The sequence below is a fragment of the Zonotrichia albicollis genome, chromosome 16 (genome assembly GCF_047830755.1).
Source record: "Zonotrichia albicollis isolate bZonAlb1 chromosome 16, bZonAlb1.hap1, whole genome shotgun sequence".
Taxonomy (NCBI): Eukaryota; Metazoa; Chordata; class Aves; order Passeriformes; family Passerellidae; genus Zonotrichia; species Zonotrichia albicollis.
The window spans coordinates 5,071,520-5,092,603 of NC_133834.1; the positions used below are offsets into that span (position 1 = coordinate 5,071,520).

Below are 21,084 nucleotides of genomic sequence, written 5' to 3' on the forward strand. Positions count from 1 at the left end.
TTCAGTGAGAAAATCGTATGCTACATTTCCGCTTGGCATGATTTTGAAATGGTTAAGCTGTTAAGCCCTGAAAGGGAAGTTTTAAGAATACCGTGAATAAAAGAAGCCAAAAACAAAAATAAACCAACAGCAGCAAAATTAGAGCATGGCATAAAGGAACCATTTGGATGGATCCTTTTTTCCCAGAGAAATGGTGCACGCTGGCTGCTCCAATGTCAGGATCTCTGCAGTTGTGTAGCACTTGGACTTTCATTACAATGGCAGAGAAATAAATGTGCATCACTAGCACACGGGAGAGAGAGGAAGTCTTCCTAAGCTGTCATCAAATCCTTTACAAACTTCTCTAAAAGGCCACATGATCCTTGAGGGTCCCTTTGCCCCACTCAGTCCCAGCAAGGGAGATGCCATCAGAGCAGGAAGGGGCTGCTTGACACACACATGAGGACAGGCAATGGTCCAGGGTGGGAAACTCCACCTAGAAATGCTTGTATATCCCCATTTTCCGGATAAACTCTTCCAAGGAGAAGCAAATCCTGCCCCAGTGTGTGTTGTGTGTTGTCTCACACAACACAACCCCAGTGATGCTGCTCTAGGGACAGCAGGTTCTGCCCAGAGCATTCTGGGGACAGGGGGGACTCCCCACCTTCACCCAACCCACCCACAGTGCAGTGACAGCTGGGTGGCCCCTCTGTCCCACTCTGTCCCCTGTATCACTCAGAGGTCCCTCCTGAATTGTGCCTGGCTTTGCTGCTGTGCACAGACTCAGTGACTTGTGCAGCCACTTACTGGGCTGAAGGACACAGCTCAACCATTTTACACTGATTTTTGTCACAAAATGTGATACAATGCCGGATCAAAAGACCTCCCAGAAGCCGTACATGTGACAGTGTCCCACTCCAGCTGTGATACAAAGCATTAAGGTAATGACAGCTGCATTCATGCCTGCTACTTTTAGGTCCACCCAGCCCAGAGCAGCTGAGAGGAACAAGGGCTCTCTCTTCCTCCCACTCCAGCCTCCCCTGAGCCACTGTGAAGTGTTTGCTAATCAAAGAGCTCCTGCAAGAGAGCCCTCCCACCCGGGAGGGCCTGGATCAGAGACATCAGGTCAGGTCATCCACAAAGGTAATGGTGGGGCAAACATCATTCCTGAGCACATCCATGTCTGTGCACATCTGTGCAGGGGTCAGGCACGCTCTGGGTAAGGGCATCTCCTGTCCAGCTCTGTGCCCTGACCCAGCTTCTGCTGGGAGTGACAAAGCAGAGGAACAAACAGCCAAACCCAGCCCTTTCCTCACGCCCTACAACTTCTGCAGCTCAGGTCCTCGCTCCTCCTTCTTTCTGAAGTGCCAGATGATCTCACACTGGGTTTGCAGCCACAGGATGAGGCCCATGAGCTGCACCCCAAATACCTCTGCTCCCCCTGAAGGCAGGAACTGAGCAGGCAGCCCACCACCCACATCCACCCTGGCAGGAGTTCTGAGACTTGTCCAGACAAAGTCAACACCAACCTGAGACTGGCAAAAGTCCTGCTTCAAAAAAGGAACTGAGCTGCACAGTCCCAGAGTCCTCCCTTCCTGGTTCACCTTCCTCCACAATCTTGAAACTGCAGCTCCTCTGGAAAGCTCTCTGTTTCCACAAGCAGAAACTCTCATATATGAAGAACTGACAAAACACTAGGATTTCATTTTTATTGGAAAAACAAATCCCCCTCTGTGTGTGCCCCTCCCCTGGTAACAAAGAGCCTCTCTGCAGCTGCCCCCCTAAGCACAGCACACACAGGGACAGGCACGGGACAGGGCACAGCTCATGGTGACCTGCACAGGACTCAGGCTGAGTAAAAAGCACAAGAGTTTCATTGCAAGTCAAGGGCCAGCACTTCCACAAGGAGAATTTTTACTCTGCATTGATTTTTATATCATAAACTGCTCCTATGGTGTGGTGTCAAAGAGCCCTTGCTCCTCCTCACTCTGGGAGGAAGGCTGGCAGCCTCATCCCAGGACACTGCTTACATTCCAGGCAGGGGGAATAATTCCTCTGGATAAAGGTAACAGCACAGTGCTGCTCGTGCTCAGGGATGCACTCCCCTCCCACCAACCACCAGTGCACGTGGGCTCGAAGTTACCTTTTATTATTTCAAACTTCCTCCATCCCAGTTCTAGGTAAGCTAATGGGATTCATGGGAGGCGGGAGCTGGACCTTCAGATGTTGTACAGAATAATACTAAATAAGTATGCACCTCTTTCTTCCCCCATCTGAAGTGCCATGTTATCAAGTGCTAAAATTCTTTAAAGAAATTACTGGGCAAGTGTCCCTACTATTGCAGCACCAAAGAATAAAAAAGCACAGGGCAAGAGTAAATCAGTGTCTGTGGAGGAGGACTCCTGCCCATGGGTATTTCTCCTCACTGGCAGCCTGGTGACCCTCAGTGCAACACACAACTCCATGACAAAAGATGCTGAGAAGGTGCTGGTGAAGAAGGCAAACTGGTTTTCCTTCCCTTTTGTTTTACAGGTGCTTCTGCTGGCACTGGCTCCTGGACATGCATTTCAGCATGCCCAGCTGAGCATGTTAACCCAGCAGCACAGACCCAGGCACTGCTGTCTGTGGGTTCAGCTGGGGGATGAGGAAAATGTTTGTTTGCATTGCTGGCATTTGGTGTTTGCAGCACACCCAGAGCACAGGATGGTCACAGGAGTTAACCTTCACACCACACACCTTCCTGAATGCCAAACCCTGTGTGCCAACCCTGTGTGCCACCCCAGGGTGGCAGGGCAAGGTCACAGCACCCAGCTCTGCCAAAGGCTCCTGTGACACTGATAAAGCCACCACAGGCTGGAGCAGCCCTCGGGCTGCACTCAAACACATCAAGCATTCAGTTCTCATCTAGGGAGCTGGGAAACACCAGGAGAGCCTGGAAGACAAGCAGTTGTGTTATCAGGCATTCATCACCAGGAACGAGAGCACACAACTCAACACGAGTGTCCTCCACTGCCTTCAAGGGCACACATGCATTGAAATTCCCAGCAGACTCAGGGATCTTGCTTGCCCTTCCATCACAGCCACGGCCAGAAGCTCTGTAGGCTTTCCAGGCAAACCCAGGAGCTCCACCAGGACTGGCAACCTTGGTTTGCACCTGTGCAGGGCTTTGTGGATGCTCCTGGGAGAGCGATGGAGGGATTTTTGCTATTTATTAATTAGAAGAGCAGTTTACATACTTAAAATCTAAAGGTAGAGGAGATTTTGCTTTTATTTGTTTTCCTTCATTTATTTCTAAAGTGTTCTAATAATCAGAACTCCTTGCCACAATGAACAGCTAGGCAGTTGTCATGTTACCTCAGATGTATCATGGCAAACAGCTAATCCTGTTGGTCATAAATCATGTCCCTTTCAATCTCCATTATATAGCCAGAGCAAATTTGTTATGATGCATGTGTCATTACACACCAATGCCTTTCCATTATCATATAACTGGATACCCCCAAGGTTTGTAATTTGCAGTATAATAGTAATTTTTAAAGAACCATTGATAATCAATAGCTCTCAGCATCACTGTCAGGATCATTTGCAAAACAAATAACAACACTGATCTCAACCAACTTTACAGGAGGGATATTTAATCCCCATGAACTGCATTATATGATGGATAAGCGAGGAATCCTAGACTATGTATCATGTATTTTCCTTGGATTAAATATCACTTCAATCAATGTTGCTCCCAGCTGTACAATGCTGTCTGTGTTTTCACTGGGCAATGCTGAAGTATTGTTTTACAAATTGACATCAGCTACAGTGCTGGGCAACAAAACCCCAGGGTGGGTGTGAGGAGGGGGCACGGCCAGGGGCAAGGCTGATGTGATGCTCAGGGCAGCAGCAAGGCAAGGCTGGGGGCACAGGGGGCTGCAGGACCCCCAAACAGGGCAGTGCTGCACCCTGACCACCACCCTGCCATGGTGGGGTGAGCACAGATGGCTCCGAGCAGGGCAGAGGTGATGCTCCCTCCCTGGAGGCTGCACACACACACACAGCCCTCCCCAGGAGCCCTGGTGGACAATGACTGAGCCAAGCAAGCAGCCATTCTGCCCAAATTCACCCCATGTGCCCCTTGGAGGCCAGGGCACCCACAGCTGCTGCCCCTGGTGCAAGGGGAGAGGGGACACACCCTTTTCTCTCCCTTCCCTGCAGAAACCTGGAGATGGAAAAGGCTTTCAGCTGTGTCCACATCCATCACCCATCCCTCCCAGCGTGGGTTTGCCTGCACAGACCTGCCCTGGACACCTAGCACAGCCTCTGTGCCAAAATGGAATGAGCAGCAGCAGGAGGAGGTGCAGCTCCCAGCCCCGTGTCCATTCAGAGCTGGGGTTTAACCACAGCAACTCCACAAAAATGCCGTGTAGGGTCAGCTGAGAGGTTCAGCCACTGCCTCACCATCCAACAGGGCAACAAACAAACTGTACTCATTGCTTTTCCTTTCCCTTCAGCACACAGAGGCTGGAGTTTGGAAGGCAGCTGCATCCCAGTCATCCTGCCCTGACTGTGGTCAGTCTGTCCATCTGCATCCCAGGTCCTGACAACCTTTAATGCAGTTTTTTCATGTAAAAATGGGGGCACAAGCAGCTGATCCAGCCAGACCCCATGCAAGCAGTGCATGGAGAGCACTCACAGGGACATCCCTGGCCTTGGGCTCCCTAATGAACATCTCCCAGGTCAGATTAAACACCTCACCTGTGCCTCAGCAGCCTCACAAGCAGCCAGCCCCAGTGACCTGTTGCATGGCCAGCAGCCAGGCAGCACCTGCACCTTCCCTTGCAGATGGCTTTCTGAGGCATTAAATCCACATTTAAATTTCCTACTCAGTTCTGCCTCTCCAGAGCTCTCCAGCAGAGCCCTATCTCACTCCTTGCAGCTGGAGACACCTTTAGCAAAATCTCCAGCTCCTACTGATGTGGAAAAATTCATGCATTTCTCTCTCCTGGTGTAAGCACGGGTCTGGCATTCACAGCACTTCCCAGAGATAAGCCCCAAATCACTCATCACTAGAAACCCCACACTTGGGTGAGGGCAGACACAGCTGGGATGAAAAAAACCCCACCCATGGACCCTAACTAAACACTTCAGCTGCTGGAGATTACACAATCCTATTTAGTTATACCAGAGAGCATTTTTCACAGAGGAAACATCATCAATCTGGCTCTAGGAAGCCAGTCAAATAAAAAAATGTTGGAAGGAAGAAGAAATCCAGCTTGGTTTGGTTCGTTTTTAGAGACAAATGTGGTTTAGAAACGGGACTAGCTGGGGTGTCCTGGCACCTCAGCTGGGTTGTGCACTACTGCAAGCTCCTGGCTGCCCCAAGGAAAATGCCATTAAAGAAAACACAGCTATTTTTAAAGCCAGAAGGACAAATTCTCCTCCCAGTTACACCAGTGACCTCGTGACTCTCCACAAGGTTGGGCAGGCAGAGCTCTGATTTGGGGCTATTTTGAGCATCCTCCAGGCACCCAGCAGGCAGAAAGCACCAAGGAGCAGGATAAGGCTCTTGACTCCAGATAGCCAACCTGTTAGGAAAGCGATAACTTTCACCAAGAATAAAAAAAGAATTTTCTTTTTAAGTAAAAAAACTCTAAACAACATCACCACTTCCCCCACATGCACATGGGCCTGAGCAGGGCTGGTGCCACCCCCACTCATTCATCACTCATGCACATGTGGTACAAACTCATTCAGGGCTCTTTTGCAGATGAAATATTTAAATGGTTTATACTTTGCTATCCTTTTGAAATAAAATGGAATTGCCATAAACAGACTTGGGCTGACTTGCTCTCTCTCTCTCCACCTTTTTTCCTTTAATATTCTCCCTGCAGTTTCATCAGGCTGCATCCAGATGGATTCAGGAGCTTCCTGGGCACAATCCATGCTGGTAAATGGATGGAGCCCCCTTGGATGTTGCAGATATTGCAGTGGGATGGGGAAGCAGCCTGTGCTCTCTAGAGCAAACACACGGGCCATGGTGTGACTGAGGGGATGTCACACATGAAGAGAAGCAGAGCCTGGGCTTTCCAGTCTGTGTTTGACCAGCTGGGATGAGCACAACCTGCCTTGCCATCTGACCCAGCCTGTTTGTGCTCCCACCCCAAGGCAGCAGTCACATTTTGGCTGCTGGTGACAAAGCAGGAGCAAAACCCTGGGCAAGCTGTCAGACAAGACATGGCCAACATGCAATGTTGCTGCTGATGTGCTGACATAGCACCCAAAACCTTCAAGAGCATCAGGCTTGGAGGAATTTCCCAGCTTGTGTGGTGCACGGAAGAGGTAACCACAACACAGAGGCTTTCTCCCTGCTGCCATGCATCCCAGGAGGCTGCACCAGGAACCCTGATGGACAATGGCTGAGCAAGCAACCAGCCATTCTGCTCAAATTCACCCCCATGTTCTCACATGGAGGATTCAGGGAATTCAGTTCTCACATGGATTCACCCCCATGTGCTCCTTGGAGGGCAGGGCACCCAGAGCTGCTGCCCCTGGAGCAAGGGGAGAGAGGGTGTTATGATCTTACTGCAGGGGTTTCATGCTGTTGTCTCTTTATCACAAAAGTTTCATATCTCCTTGGTGTTTCTCATGGACAGCTCCTCAGAGCACTGACTCTTCTTCAACTGACTCCAGTTCCCTTCTCACCCAACCACCCCATTCTTTTATAGCACTTTTCTTCTCATTGCTTACAGCTGTGGCCTGTTAAAGTCAGGCCTACTCCTAATATTTCACAATTGGCTCAGCTGCATCTCCTTAGGGGTAAGATTACTTTCTACACCATCTTTATTTTCTTATATTCTATCTCCCTACAAGGGGGCACACCCATGGGCAGGGAGGGAAGATCTCTCCCTTCCCTGCAGAAGGAGATGGAGAAGGCTTACAGCTGTGTCCACATCCATATGCATTAGAGAACAGGCCCTGATCCAGCACACGCTTACGTCAATCCGCCGTCACCGAGATTTAGGAGAACATTTAAAATTAAACAAAAATTTCCTTGCGCTGCAAAACTAAGGACAAAGAAAGCGAGGAAGTCTTGTGGGTAGTGCAGAAGCAGGTGTTGGAGGACCTGGACCCAGCAAAGCACCCCAGATAACCCTGGGCATGTTATCACTTCCAGGTTCACCCACTGAATGCAGCTGCCAGCCCTCTGGATATCATTCTGATGAGATAAGGGGCTCTCAGACAACCTGATCAGCTCAGGAGGTCATTTCCCATCTGGTCCCCATGCCTGGCTCTCTACAAGCTGTGTGCAGGACAGGTTACCTGTAACTCAGCACCTCCCAGAACCCCACAGGCCCTGGCTCCGAGGAGCTGCTTGCAATCTAAACCACAGAATAAGTCAGCATCTGCAACAACACTTCAGATTTCACCTGCTGAAAATAAAGACAACAGCTTTTCAAAATAAATGGGGAGAAAAAGCAAGATCAATAAGTGACACACACCTAATTCCCAAGCCAGCCTCATTAAAATGAAGTGTGTTATTCTGTTTACCCCCACAAATTAGAGTTCCAGTGCAAAAGAAAGTGTGCTGTCCTAAGGGCTATACAAGCTCATGCTGTTTTATGGCTGTTTTGTTAAGACTGGGACTGGAATGGACAAAAAAAAATCATAACGTGAATCATCCATTCTTTATTGACAGAGAGGGGGAAAGCCATGCAGAAAGTTTGGGGCTTTTTCTTAAAGCCAGTGTGGTATTAGAGAACCTACAAGCTACTCCACAACTGGAAAGGATTTTAATGTAGAAGAGGCCTTTTCTGCAAAATAGTTGGAGAATCACAGAATCATTTACATTGGAAAATATCTCCAAGATCACCAAGTCCATCAGTGAAGCTCAAGATTAACAAACTGACCCACACAGTAAACAATGAGACAAATTTCTCTGAACTTGGATGGGGCTGTGATGTTCACTTTGCTTGTAAGCATTATGGCTGGACTTTGTCTTTTAGGCTATTTTCCAACCTAAATGAATATATGGTTTCTAATGAAGCTTTAAGAATCTCATCCCACAGACTTCTCCTTTTTCCTTTACACATGAAGCAGTTACACAAACACCACAGCCCGATTTCTGCTCCTTTGCGAACTGGGACAGAGGGTGAAACGTGTTGATCTATTGAAGTTTTCCCCTTGCTCCTGTGTGTAGATGATCTCCAGAAGCAGTTGCATTATTCCTGAGCCCAGGCTTCAGCATTTCCATGGGCAATGTAAAAAAGGAGCCAGGACGGGGGGACAGCAGCAGAGGGGCTCAGCAAGGTGTGAATCCCCATCCCCCTGTGTGTGCACCCCTCATTTCCAGCACAGCTGGGCAGAGGCAGAGCTGCTCTCCATTGCCCTCTCAGTGCCCTGCTCTGCTGCACAGCTGGCAAAGCACAGCCTGGGCCAGGTCCCTGCAGCCCCTGAGGACAGAGGCTCAGACCCAGGCAGCACAGAAGTTCAATGGTGCCAGAAAACACAAGAGACTGGCTTGAACACCCAGATTTTAAACACAGAGATTTCCAGCAGCTCTCCATCCCCCTTGGGCTGCACACCAGACTTTGCAATTCATTGTTCACCTTGCTGCTGTGCATCCCTCACCCCCAGGAGTCAATCCACCAGCAGTGCATCCCTCATCCCACTGTTCCTGATGGGAGCTGTGTCTGCCACACTCCTGATGTCTGCCCACATCAGCCTTTGCACCTGCATCACCCTGAGCAGGTGAGACCACCACCAGGGTTACAGGGTTTGCTTTCCAGCCCTGTGCTTTGGCAGGAGTAAAGCAGAAACAGGTATTTTTACACTGCAAATCAGATGTTTAATACCTTTTTTAATCATTGCTTTTTTGCATTACTTTAACAAACCTACCCCTTTTTTGGGGGGCAGTGAGAGCTCAGAAGGGTGAGTGGGAAGTGCCCCTACAGTTCTGCTACACACACCCTTGCTTTTACTCCAGGCCAGGCACAAATTTCTCATCACATTGATAAAAAGAAGCTACTTCAACTTCTCAAGTGTCCCAGGCCTTTTTCTGGTAACTAGACTGAACAATTGTTTATTCTGGAGAGGGAAGGGTTAATTAATAAAGTCCCTGGGCCATACAACTACCATCTCCTGCTTGGTGAGCCACCAGCATTAAAGGAACCAGCACTGAGCTGAAGTTAAGACATTTATCCTTTGACAATTCTCCATTCCAACAACTTTATTTTGATGATACGGGATGATTAATGCTTACAGCCACTGTCATTTCCTTTGATAGATTTTTGGGGCTGTGGAGTGACATTTGCTCAATGCTCCATTCCTGAAAAGCTGCACTCATTGTAGCATGGAGGAGAGGGATGCTCCATGCATCAGCCATCAGTTACCTGCCTCTGCCAGCTGCAGGTGGCCAGGAGAGATACTGTGAGGAACTGGGGGGTGCTTACAGAAAGCTGTGACTGGTAAAGGCTGTGGAGCAAGAGGAGAGTGTGTTAAACAGATAGTGCTGTAAGAAATTGTGAGTTTATCTTTCTCAATAGAAAGAAAGGAGACAGTTGCAAACACCACAGCCAAGAGCTGCAGCAGACTTTGCTGTTTTGCCACAAACAGGAAGAACAGATCCTGAGAGAGACTCTCCGGGGCTGAGTGGCAGCCACAGCAAGCTCTCACAACTGCTCCTGAAGGCAAAACACATCCAAAAACTCAGACTGATCAATCAGTAAAACAAGACAGACAAATGTCTCAACTCTAGCTTTCACTAATAGCAAAAAAACCCAACCTAACTTGGAAACCTTAATCTTAACCTGTTCACCTCTGAGCTCCCCCAACCTGTAACATGAGAACAGGAATCATTTCCCTCGCCCGGCTGCTGCAAGGTTCTCCTAATCAATCAGCTCATTAATTCATGCAAAGCATGAGACAGGCAGCAGATGGATGGCTTTACACAATAGTGTTTTCAACAGTGAAATATTTCTACTTAATTCCCCACCAGCAGCTGCCTGCCCACTCTCATCACACCAGCACGGAGTGGTCCGGGCTCACACAAGGACACCCGTGACGTCCAGAGCAGCAGAATCTTCTCTGGATCCAAACAGCACTCGGTGCCACATGGAATTCCCTGGCTGGAGACACCCTTTCCACAAGGGCTTCTTCACAGACTTGATTTTGCTCATATTTAAAAGCTGTCTCAGGAGCGTAATGATTTTAAATTCACTGCGCGCCGCAGTCAATCAATGGAGCGGCGGCTGCCGGTGCCTGGCGAGCAGGCGGTGATGAATGGGCCTTTGGAGGCTGCTCCCTCGCCTCCGAGCCACAGCACAGCGTGGGCAGAGGGTGGGGAACAGGAGCAAAGCCAGGAACAAAAATTAAAAGGAAGAAATGGGGTGGCAGGTATAAAAACCCAGAGTGTAAAGTTGGACAAGTGTTGGTCTGGAAGGCGTCGCTTGGAGAGAGCAGTCCTGGCTTGCCTTGGTCTCCCTGATCAGTTACCATCCTACAACTCGAATAAACCAGGTAACCCATTTGTTTCACAATGTTGACCCCAAGCCTGACTTGTGGCAAGGCCCAGAGCCCTGGCACCAGCCCCCAGCTGCCCGTGTGCCACTGACCCAGCGCTGCTTTCCAGGAGCTGCCAAAAACAAACGCCCAAGAGCAGCTCTCGGGAGCACACCCTCCCTGCAGACAGAGCAGCGAGGGGCACAGCAGCAAAGGAGCTGTCCCTCAACCTTCCCCATGCAGAAGCAGGCAGACAAGCCCCACAGGATGGCAGACAACCCCCAAGAGTGGCACACAGCTCCCCGTGCCCCCCATCCCTACACAGTGCCAGGGAGGAGCAGCCCTGTGTGTCGCGCTCACCCCAGAGGGACAGGGAGCACCCATCCCTGCAAGTACCAGGAGTGTCCAGAGAGGGGAAAAAAATCAAATAATCCCATTTGGGGGAGCCCAAAGAGGGTAATCCTGCCCCAGCATGCTGCAGATCGCCCTGCTCTATGGAGAGCAGATGCTGCTCAGCATTCAAAAGGAGCTGCTTCAGATCTAGGCTCTTTTTCTCCCTCTTCCTCCTATTACGGGGTCAGGTCAGTGCTGTGCTGCCTGTCAGTGTAAAAAAAAAATATTTTAAAAAATTATAATTCAGAAATCTGGTATTCCCAAAGAAGCTGCAGCTTGTGGCATGAGCATCACAGCTGAGTGTTATGAGTCTCACAAACCAGAGAGGGGAAAGAGTCGAAAATGAAACTCACCACACCAGCAAAATAAAAATATGACGCAGTAAATTAATGATGTTGCTCCAATTTGAGAAAACACTAATTAAGAATGTGTAATTGAATTAATGCATTATTTAGAAACTCCAGCAAATCCTGAGTGGGAATATAAATACATTATAGGGTTCCTTTGACATTAAGTCTCTCTCATACCTCACTACCCACAATTTATTTTAATGTCACCCGAATCCCCAGATTTATTTATGTCCTTGCCATTGACCACTGCTTTACATTTATCCCACATATCAATATCCTCTCTCCTCAATTCCACACACTCAAGTGCTCCATATGGGGTGGTGATCACCATTTGATAAGTCATAAGTAAGTGCAATTAATTAGCTCAGCTCATCAACCACTTCCCCTCCCAATGCCCTGCAGCCACAGATCTGGGTCTAATTTGTTTAGAGCCTGGAAAAACATCAAATACCTCATTAGAAAATAAATCCATCTCCTAGAAATACATTTTTTCTACTGCTTCAAGTGTCAGTTTGCTCCATGTTACACTGGGTATCATCACATCGTGAAAATAGAACAAAACAGTATCTCAGGGAAAAGGGGGGGAAAGTCAGCCCCTCAAATGTCTCACAGCACTTGTGAAATGCTCTGAGATCATGCATTTGCAGCTGGGATGGTTTAGGAGAGCTTTGGGTATTTAGCAAGAGGCTTTACAAACATTATTATCCCCTCATTTGGAGCCCTTCAGAGCAAGGGTTAGAGTTCTTATTACCATTTCTAGGAAAAGATACAAATACACCAAAAAAAAAGAGAAAGAAATCCAGTTAAATTGTTTAAAACTGCTAAAGACTCTTTTAAAGAGAGGAGCAAGAAAAAATAATGCAGGCAAATCCAAGTTCACAGATGTACATATGGCTCTGGGAAACGGAAAAAAAAAGCAGCACTAAAGTGCCTTGTGTTAGGTATGAGCATACACTGTAGCAAAATATGCATGCTGTTTATAAAACATATTGGAAGACTTTTCCCTATAAGATGCCACGGAGAGTATAAAATTTTATGATCTCTGCCTGTCCATTTTACAAAGATATACACAAACAAGTAGCCAAATCTGCCTGCAGTTTAACTCCATTAAATCCAATGAATGAGTTTGGCCCATGAAAACTCTGCACTTACTGTAATAAAGTTAAAAGCTGATAGCAGCTGATACAGTAAAACACATACATTTCCATACACTTATTCCTGCAGATTTAAAAATACGAATGAGTTCAGAGATTGCCCTTGTCTAGCTCATGAAGAAATGCTGGAATAGGAAAAAAAAAATCCCCAGATCTTGGAGATTTTCCCACTGACTCCCTCTAAGCACAGAGGAGAGAGGGGTAGGGGAAGCCAGCAGAGTTGTGGTCATTTGGCTTTTCTGGGAGCCCTGAACACATCAAATGTGTGTATTAGAACAAACCCCTGATGTTTTGGTCCCCAAGAGGGGCAGGACCCACTCAGCAGGAGTAGACGTCACAGCCCTGGGACCCCATTTCTCCCTCATCAGTGCCCAGAGAGGACAAGGAGCTCTCAGGACACAGCTGTGGGATGCTCTGCTCCCTGAGGGAGCTGTCCACACCCCCATCAGCTGAGGGTTTTCCTCATGAGCACTGGTTCTACAGCCACTGGGCCATCTTCAACTGTGCCTTGAGCCTCACATTGCACAAGGGACCAGACCAGGTAGTGCCCAGGCCAAGCCCAAACAACAGATTTGAGCCTGCCCTAACTGACAGGCATTTTGGGTTTGGTTATTGAGGTGGTTTTTTAAACATGCAGCTTTCTCACAGGCTCCTGCCATAACCACACCAAGTTCCATCTCCACCTCCCCAGCTTCATAAACCCCCTGCACCCTCAGTGCCACCTCCCCCAGACCCTCCTGCCCCAGCTCCTCACAGTGCATGGAGGCTCCAGGTCCCCCTCACCTGGAGCTAACTCCCCCAACTCCTTTCTTTGATATTGATTATTGTTTGCTCCTGTTATAGAGATGTAATTACCCTTGTGCTGGATGCACACACTCCCCACTCCAGCAGCCAAATAACACCACACAAATAATTTCATGCTCTTTGTCCTCTTTTTCTCCACTAAGCCCCTGGCACTGCTCTGCACCCTGGGCCAAGGCTCAGGGTCTCCAGTCCCTTCACCCCAAGGTCCTCACAGACCTGCTGCTTTCACTGCTCTGCCTCCCTCCTCACCCACAGTTTGGGCAGTGTATGACTCCATAGCTGTCCCATCCAGCTCCACACAGCTCCTCTCCTCCTCATCACCCTCCTCTGGGCCCAGTTCACTGCTGGCCATCAGATTTCCATCTCCCCACACCAGATACTCCACCCCAAGGCTGTCCTGACATCGGGCTCACTCCAACCCTCCCAAGCCCTGGGTTTGCAGCACCAAGAAAATCCAGCAGCTGCACAAAATCATGCCAAGCACTGCTCAGGGCTGTGCTCCTTGCTCATACCTCCTTTAGAGTCTCCACAGCAGCTTCCCATCTCCTCAGCCCTGCACTCACAGCCTTGTTGGTGACTGCACAGCAGCCTCCCCACTGCCCAGAACAGCACAGCTGACCCGCAGCAAGCCCCCAGCCCCACATCCTCTCTTCCTGAGGCTCCTCACTGCCCAGAACAGCTCCTTCACAAGTGCCTCTGCTCCACCAGACTTTCCAGTGCCCTTTGCTGAAAAACCACATAATGCCAGGCTTTTGCTTTACCTGGAGCTAACACCAATTCACAGCAAGAGCTGGCAGCTGGGATGCTGCAGGTGATGCTGTGCTGCTGGGGCTTTTTCAGCATGAAATCCTTGTCCTGGAGCAGCCAGCAGAGATGAGCATCCCAACCAGCACGGCTGGGTGCTGCTTTTTGTGTCCCTCTGGAATGCAGGGCTTCACTGACACAATCCACTCACTTATCCCCAGCACATACATGGAGAAATAAGTATTGGAAAAAACTTGCCAAGGATGGGGCTGAGACTTGACAAACAGATGGGACAGCTCTGGACTCTCCAGGGCATGGACCTCGTGTCCTGTTCCCATCACAGTTCCTCCAACCTCAGCTCTACACCCAGAGCTCAGCTCCTAACTCTCACAAGCACTGACCACGTCCTTCTGTTTGCATGCATCGTGCACTCCTGTGTCTGGCACAGACAGGAGAACTGGAATGCACAATCCACAGCTCACAGTAACAAACCTTGCACCTAGAACAAGCCAAAAGCCTGACCTTTCACAGCTATGCATCCTGGTGAGAGGTTAGATCTTGTGTTTTCTGATCATCAAACAGGGAAGCATTAGCCAGACAGGGAGAACAAGCTCTTATCTAGACCTGATTTCTCTCCCCTCCAGGGGATCCTGTAGGATATTTCAGCTCTCTCTTGCTCGCTGTATGATTCTTCCCTCCCCCAGCAGCTTGAAATCAGCCAAATTCACAATCTAATCTGGCCAGGAGTCAAAGGGGAGAAAAATCAAGCCCTAATGCAGTGACTTTGAATGGGGAACCGAAGCCAATCAGAAAGGCATTATTGATCCCAGCTCGGAGCACCTCGGTCAGGCAGGGGGAGGCTGCGGGCAGCCGCAGAGCAGAGCTGCCCACCGCAGCCAGCCAGGGCTGCCCTGCCAGGCCTGCAGTGCTCCCGGCAGAGCTCCCAGCGCCTTCCCGGGCTGGGAACCGGCACGATGAGAGCACCCACCAGCCCTGAGCCGCCCCTGGCGAGCAACACCAGCTCCGGGTGAGCACCGGCCCCGGGCGGGCATCACCAGCCCCGGCTGAGCATCACCAACCCCGGGCAAGCATCACCAACCCCGGGTGGGCACCACCAGCCCCGGGCGAGCATCACCAACCCCGGGCGAGCATCACCGGCCCCGGTTGAGCATCTCCGGCCCCGGTTGAGCACCGGCCCACGTGTGTGCGGGAGCGTGCCCCGGGTGCTGCCTGCAGCGCTGTGTTTGTGTGCAAACACTTCCAGAGTGCATCGCCCTGGCGTGGGCCCGTCTGCGGGAGCCAGGCTGCTCTCCGGGCCGGGCATTCCAGCGGCGTTAGTGCGGGGCAGCTCTGCGGGAGCGCCAAGGGCAGGGCAGGGCAGAGCAGGGTGTCTGTGTGGGTAGGGATACCTGTGCCTTACAGCGAGCAGGGACAGGCAGCGGGTGGCTCAGCGCGGGCTGCGGAGCAGGGGCGAGCGAGGATGGAGAGCAGCCGGGCAAGGCTGAGCTCGGCTCTGGGCATCCCTGGGTGCGATCCTGGTGATCCGGCCCGCGGCAGCGCTGGCTCCCGGCTCCTCTGCCTTATGTAACCGCGGCAGGGACGGAGAGCCGAAGGGGGATGGAGACCGGGGGGAGAGGAGCTCCCCGCTGAGCCCCAAAGCAAAGGGGCCACGGCAGAAGCTGCACATCCCCGGCAAGGTAACTCCAGACGCCCGGCCGAGTGGCGTTGGCACCGGGCAGGCTGGCCCGGCTCGGGGCTGCCCCGGTGCGGAGCCGGTCCGGCCGCCGGGGCCGCTGCCCTGCCCGGAGCCCTCCACAGCCGGCGGGCTCGGGGCGGCGGTACCGGGGGAGGAAAGGAGTCCTAGGAAGTTTAGAGACTCCACATTTTGCAAGGAGTCAGGAGGAAAACATGCTTCCTAAAAAAAAAATAATACCCAAACCCATGCAGGATCCCGGCAGCTCCTGTTCCCCCTTTGGCTGTGCCCCCCAATCTGCCATCCCGGGCACGGCGGTGCTGCACCGGCACCCCCTTACCTGCCGGCGTCACGTCTGCTGCTGGCTGCCCTGCTCAGGCTCTTCCTCCTCCTCTCCTTCCTCCTCCTCTCTCCCTCTCCCTGCTGCTTGGGGCTCTTTATGGAGATTCATTCATTCATGCCTTCCCATCGGTCCCTCAGCCTTTCCCTGCCTCCCGGAGGCAGACCGTGTGACGCCTCGCCCCTTTCCAGCCACTTTCTGTTGTCACAGAGCGGCGCTGCCCCGGCCCGGAGCGGCGGCCGGGCTGGGACACGCGTGGGCAGCACCGGGCCTGGACGAGGGGCGTGGGCGGGCGTGGGCACGGCACCGACCCGCCCTGCTGGATACACACTGTCTCTGGCACCCGGAGCAGCTCGGCCCCACGGCTTTCCGCCCTGCCTATCCCCATGGCGAGCCGCTGCCCATCGCCGCTGGCTCCCACTGAAGAGCGGCTCTGCGGAGAGGGCCCGCACTCCTGCCCGCTCCCCGGGCAACCCTCGCCCTTTCTTTCCCTCTTTGCTCGCCCCTCCATGCTATTCCAGCTCGTCTTTCCTTCCCCTCTCCCGCTGCCTCCGCACCCTCGCCAGGTCCGCATCCCGCTGCCCGAGCGCTGCCCCATCCCCGCCGCTGCCCGGAGCGCTGCCCCAGCTCGGAGCGGGGTGTGCGGGGCCAGGGCTCACCGGGCACCCGCCAGCCCCGGGTCCTTCCCACCCCTCCCTGCTGAGGCCGCCTGGTCCCTCCACTGCACAGCGCTGCACTTCGGGGGGCTGGGGACAGCTCCCGGTCCCTACCAGCAGCATCCCCGCTGCCATGGCAAACCCGGAGGGTCTGGAGGAGTGTGAGCCCTGCTTGGTGTCAGGCAGCACGGCGGGAGGTGCTGACGGGGGATTTTAGGTGCTAAATTCGAGCGGGCTGCCTCGTCTCTGCGAAAGCAGAGGGTTATTCTTTCCAGGCAGGCAGGGCGGAAAAAACATGCTTTTTAATGACATCGTCGGAAATGTGAAGAGCAGCTCCCGGGTTTTGGCGCTGCCACAGCATCGGAGCGATAAACCCTCAACTTGGGGTGAAACCCCTTAAAAACCTTCCCAGGAGCGCCCCGCCCGCTCCCGTTGAGCCGCGCCGCTCCCGCCGCCGGTGCCACCCCCTTTGCATCGGTGCCATCAATTTCTATTAACGATCGCTTTATTCACCGCTGCAAACTTCTAAATATTTAATCCAGCGCGAAGCGGCGGCGGAACGCGCGAAGCTGACGGGAGGAAGGAGGCGAGTCCCCGGCCGGGGAGGCGGGAGCGGCGGCTCTGCCCCGGGGGAGCCCGGTGATGCCAGTCCCCCCCGTCCCCTCCCTCCCTCCGCGGGGCTTTCCCGGGGCTGCAAATCATAGCCTGGACGTGGGCAGCACCGCAGGTCCCGAGCCGGAAAGGCAGGGATGAGCGGAGGTGCGGGGAATTCTGTCCAGGGAGAGCTGGAGGAGGAAAGAACTGCGGGGCGACACTCGGCATCTCCCCGGCACCGGAGGGTCCGGCCGCGCACGGGACGAGCAGCCACGCTCCACATGGAGCGGGATGAGAACTGGGGACCGCCGGGGTTTGGGCTGTTGGAGGGATCCTACCCAGGGAGCGGAGGCTGCCCGCATCCCCCCGGCACCCCCGGGTTCCACGCACCGCCCCGCCGCCGCCCCGAGCACCCCCAGACCCGGCCCAGCCTCGTTTAAAACACAACCAAAAAATTCTTTGGCAACTCCGCTGCGCCGACGGGCGAGTGCCCGTTCCGACGGGCGAGTTTGCCGGTGCTTCGCGCTCTGCTTGTGTTCAGGAACCGAGACGGAACTTTACGGCAACATCTGTCATTATAATTAAAACTGCAACACACCCTCCGGGAAGGACCGCGTTCCCGCGTCGTCGTGTGTCCGTACCACCCCCCCATACACACACACACACACCCCTCCACTCCACCGCCACCCTTTTCTAAAAAAAAAAAACCAATACAACAACCAACCATGCGAAAGCGGCTCAAAGTCTCAGGCGGGCACATGCCCCCCACCTCCCCCGACCATCAGCAGTCGCACCCGGAGAGGTCCCGGGAACCGTCCCCCTCTCCGGAGCACGGACACCCCCCCCCTCGCCCTCCTCCACTAATTTTCTTTAATTAAAGCTCGATGTGCGGCGCGTTCGGCGAGGAGGACAGAAATAGCCGCCGAGGGAGCGCGTGTGGGGGGAGGCAGGTCCCAACTGCCGGCGTGGGAATGCAGAAGGGATTGGGGGGGCGGGGGGAGCGGAGCCGGGGAGCGGCTCTGCCACAGCTCCCACCGCAAGGTTCGCAGCCTGCAGGGTTATTTGGGGTGAGGGGACGGTCACCCCTGTCCGAGCGCTCCGTGCGGCGCTGTGGCGACCCGGGCGGAAGACCCCTGCCCCCGAGGCGATGCTGCTGCCCGCGGCGATGCTGCTGCCCGCGGCACCGGCTCTGCCCCCGGAGCACCGGAGCTTCCCGCAGGCAACAGTTGCAGGGGCTGCCCCGGGGGATGCCCCGGCTCGGAGGGAGACCCCGAAGTGGGGATCCCCCCTGGGCGGGGGAGGGAGCGCGGCCCGAGCGGCCGCAGGGGTTCCCGGCTCCGTGGTCCCGGAGCGGCTCCGCTCCCGATCTCCCGCTCGCCCCGGGGATGAGCACAGCGGGGCAGTCCCGGCCGAACCGGGGACTCCCCGCCCGCGGAGGGGAGGGGGCCCCGCTCCCCCCGCCGCCGGCCCCGCGCTCCCCTCCCTCCGGAGCCCCAGCCTGGGCTGCAGCCGCTAAAAGTTTGGCGACACGGAACGGCCAGCGGGGGCTGCGCGGGGCTGCGGGCGGCGCGGGGCGCCGCGGCGGGGCGGCAGCGGGCGCGGGGCCGGAACGGAGCGGGGCGGGGGGCTCCGCTCGGGCTCGGGGGCGGCGCGGGGGGCCCGGCCGGGCTGCGGCGGGGGACGCGGGCGCGTTTACCTGCTCCGGAGGCGGCTCCCGAAGCTCGGCGGCGCGCCCAGCCCCGAAGCGCGGTGATGGGCGGCGGACGCACCCGCGGCTGCGGCTCCCCGCGCCCTTCCGAGCGGGCGGGCCGGGGGCAGGAGGCGGGCAGGGAAACGCAGCCGGAGCCGAGCAAATCCCAGCGCTGGAGCCCGGCCTCCGAGAAGAGAAGGGCTGCAGCTCCTCACTGCGTCAGGCGAAGAGCCCTGCCCGTGCAGGCGGCGCCGGGCAGCGCTGCCAGGCCCGGGGGGCTCCGCCGGCACGGCTCGGCACGGCTCGGCTCGACGCGGCTCGCATGGGACGGGATGGGCACGGCGCGGCTCGGCTCGCTGCGGGCCGGGGGCAGGGGTGCGGTGGGGCACGGCACGGTTCGGCTCGGTACGGCCTAGCACGGTCCGGTACGGCTCAGCACGGCCGGCTCGGCTCGGTTCCGGCTCGGCACGGCACGGTTCGGTTCGGGAGAGCTCTCCGGGGCTCGGTGACGGCCCAGAGCCATAAACGGCTCGGCCGGCAGAGTCGGGCTGGCACCGGGGGCTGTGGGTGACACTGCGAGTGTGACACGGGGTGTGTGACACTGTGACACGGGGTGTGTGACACTGCGCGGCACCGTGTGTACACGACACAGTATTTGTGTCACTCGCATGTGTGCGACACTGCCTGTGCGAGTGACACCTTGTGAGAGCGGCGCTGTGAGTGTGCAGGGCTTGTGAAGGTGTGAGTGTCCGAGTCGGGGACATCTGCCTTTGTGTGTGTGTGTGAGTGGTGACACCCTGAGGGGGTGCGGGGGTGATCGTGTTGGGTGTGTGTGTGTGTGTTGGGGTGTGTGTATGTCTGTGTGCTGGGGTGTATCTGTGTGTTGGGGTGTGTGTCCCTGTGTTGGGGTGTGTGTCTGTGTGTCGGGGTGTACCTGTGCAGTGGGAGGGTGCAGGTCCGGGCTGTGTCTGTGTGTCTGTGTCTGTGTGTCTGTATTTACACACACGGGTCTGTGTCTCTATGTGAACATCTCTCTGTGTCCCCATGAGTGCATGACATCCACCCCACCCCTCACACCAAATATGAACCTCCTTGGGCCAAATCTGGGCAGCTCCAGGTGATGCAGGGAGCACAGGGACCGGGACTAGCCCTGACACTGATGGGGCTGGACCACGACCCCTGTCCACAGCTCCCAGGGGTCCCCAGCCCCTGTGCTCAGCCCTTCCCAGGCATTCTCCTGCCTCAGACCTCCCTTCCCCTGTCCCACAGACTGCCATTCTTCCTCCCCATTTTGGGCAGGATTTTTATGCTCTTTTAGCAACACAACACACCTTTAATCAGGATGATTAAAGTGTGGCTGGCACTGAGCTGGCCCTTGGAACAGAAGCGCTCTTCTCTCTCCCCAGGCGCTGTCATTTGAGGTAAGGACTGGCTCGTGCATTTTTTGTGATTGTTTGAGATGTCTCAAACCATCTCCAAAACCACCTCCTAGCCAGTGATTTCCTTTTGCAGCCCTGAAAGGAGGTGGAAGAGGAGAGAGAAAAGGATGGGTGCAGGAGAGAAATTTTACTCCTTTCAATATAATAGCAACAACACCAACACCACCACAGCCAAAAAACCTGAAGCGTGGAGTAATAGATCTGGGAGAGAGCCTGGGAACAGGCAAGCAATGGCCCCTCTCCAAATGGCAGCTGGCAACCTGGCACAGCACTCAGCTGCATTAGACACACAGCCCAGGGAAGTGCCCATGGGAGTGCAGGAGATACCCTGCACAATGGAGAGGACAGGCATGGAGAATGCATCCAGCATCCTCTCTGGCACAGCTGTGACCCAGTCCCCACGGGCTTGCTCTCTGGGTGAGTAGGTTGATTTGAGGTTCTCCAATTCCATTTTGCCATCACCACCTGTGCTCATGCCCTTGAAGCATGGAAAACCCCTTCCTCCCTGGATCAGGCATATCCCGTTCCCCCACACCCCATGGAATGCCCTAAAGGCAAGGAATTCCCACTGAAATTGCTTTGGACTCATAAATGCCCAGGCAATGACATGAAATAGGGGCCACCATAAGGGTGGCTCTGGGGTCAAATGTCCTCCTGGGGAGATGACAGAGAAGAGGTGCCATCCCTCCTCTGCCTTTGCTGGAGAAGGAACAAACTAGATTTCCTGGCCAGGGAACAGATTCTGCCAGGAGCAGGGTGCTCT

At 54.2% G+C, this 21,084-nt stretch overlaps 1 protein-coding gene across 3 annotated transcripts in view; it reads right to left on the minus strand.

Annotated features, from left to right (window-relative positions):
• ELFN1 (extracellular leucine rich repeat and fibronectin type III domain containing 1) overlaps window positions 1-19,083 on the minus strand; it is a 103,047-nt gene extending 83,964 nt beyond the window's left edge. For 2 of the 3 annotated variants that reach the window (XM_074552549.1, XM_074552547.1), the window contains exon 1: window positions 18,889-19,083. The gene's annotated coding sequence lies outside the window, so the exon portion shown is untranslated. Of the gene's footprint in view, window positions 1-15,942; window positions 16,235-18,888 lie in introns of those variants that run through there. The other variant, XM_074552546.1, reaches the window with a different exon arrangement.
• Between the last annotated feature and the right edge of the window lie 2,001 nt (window positions 19,084-21,084).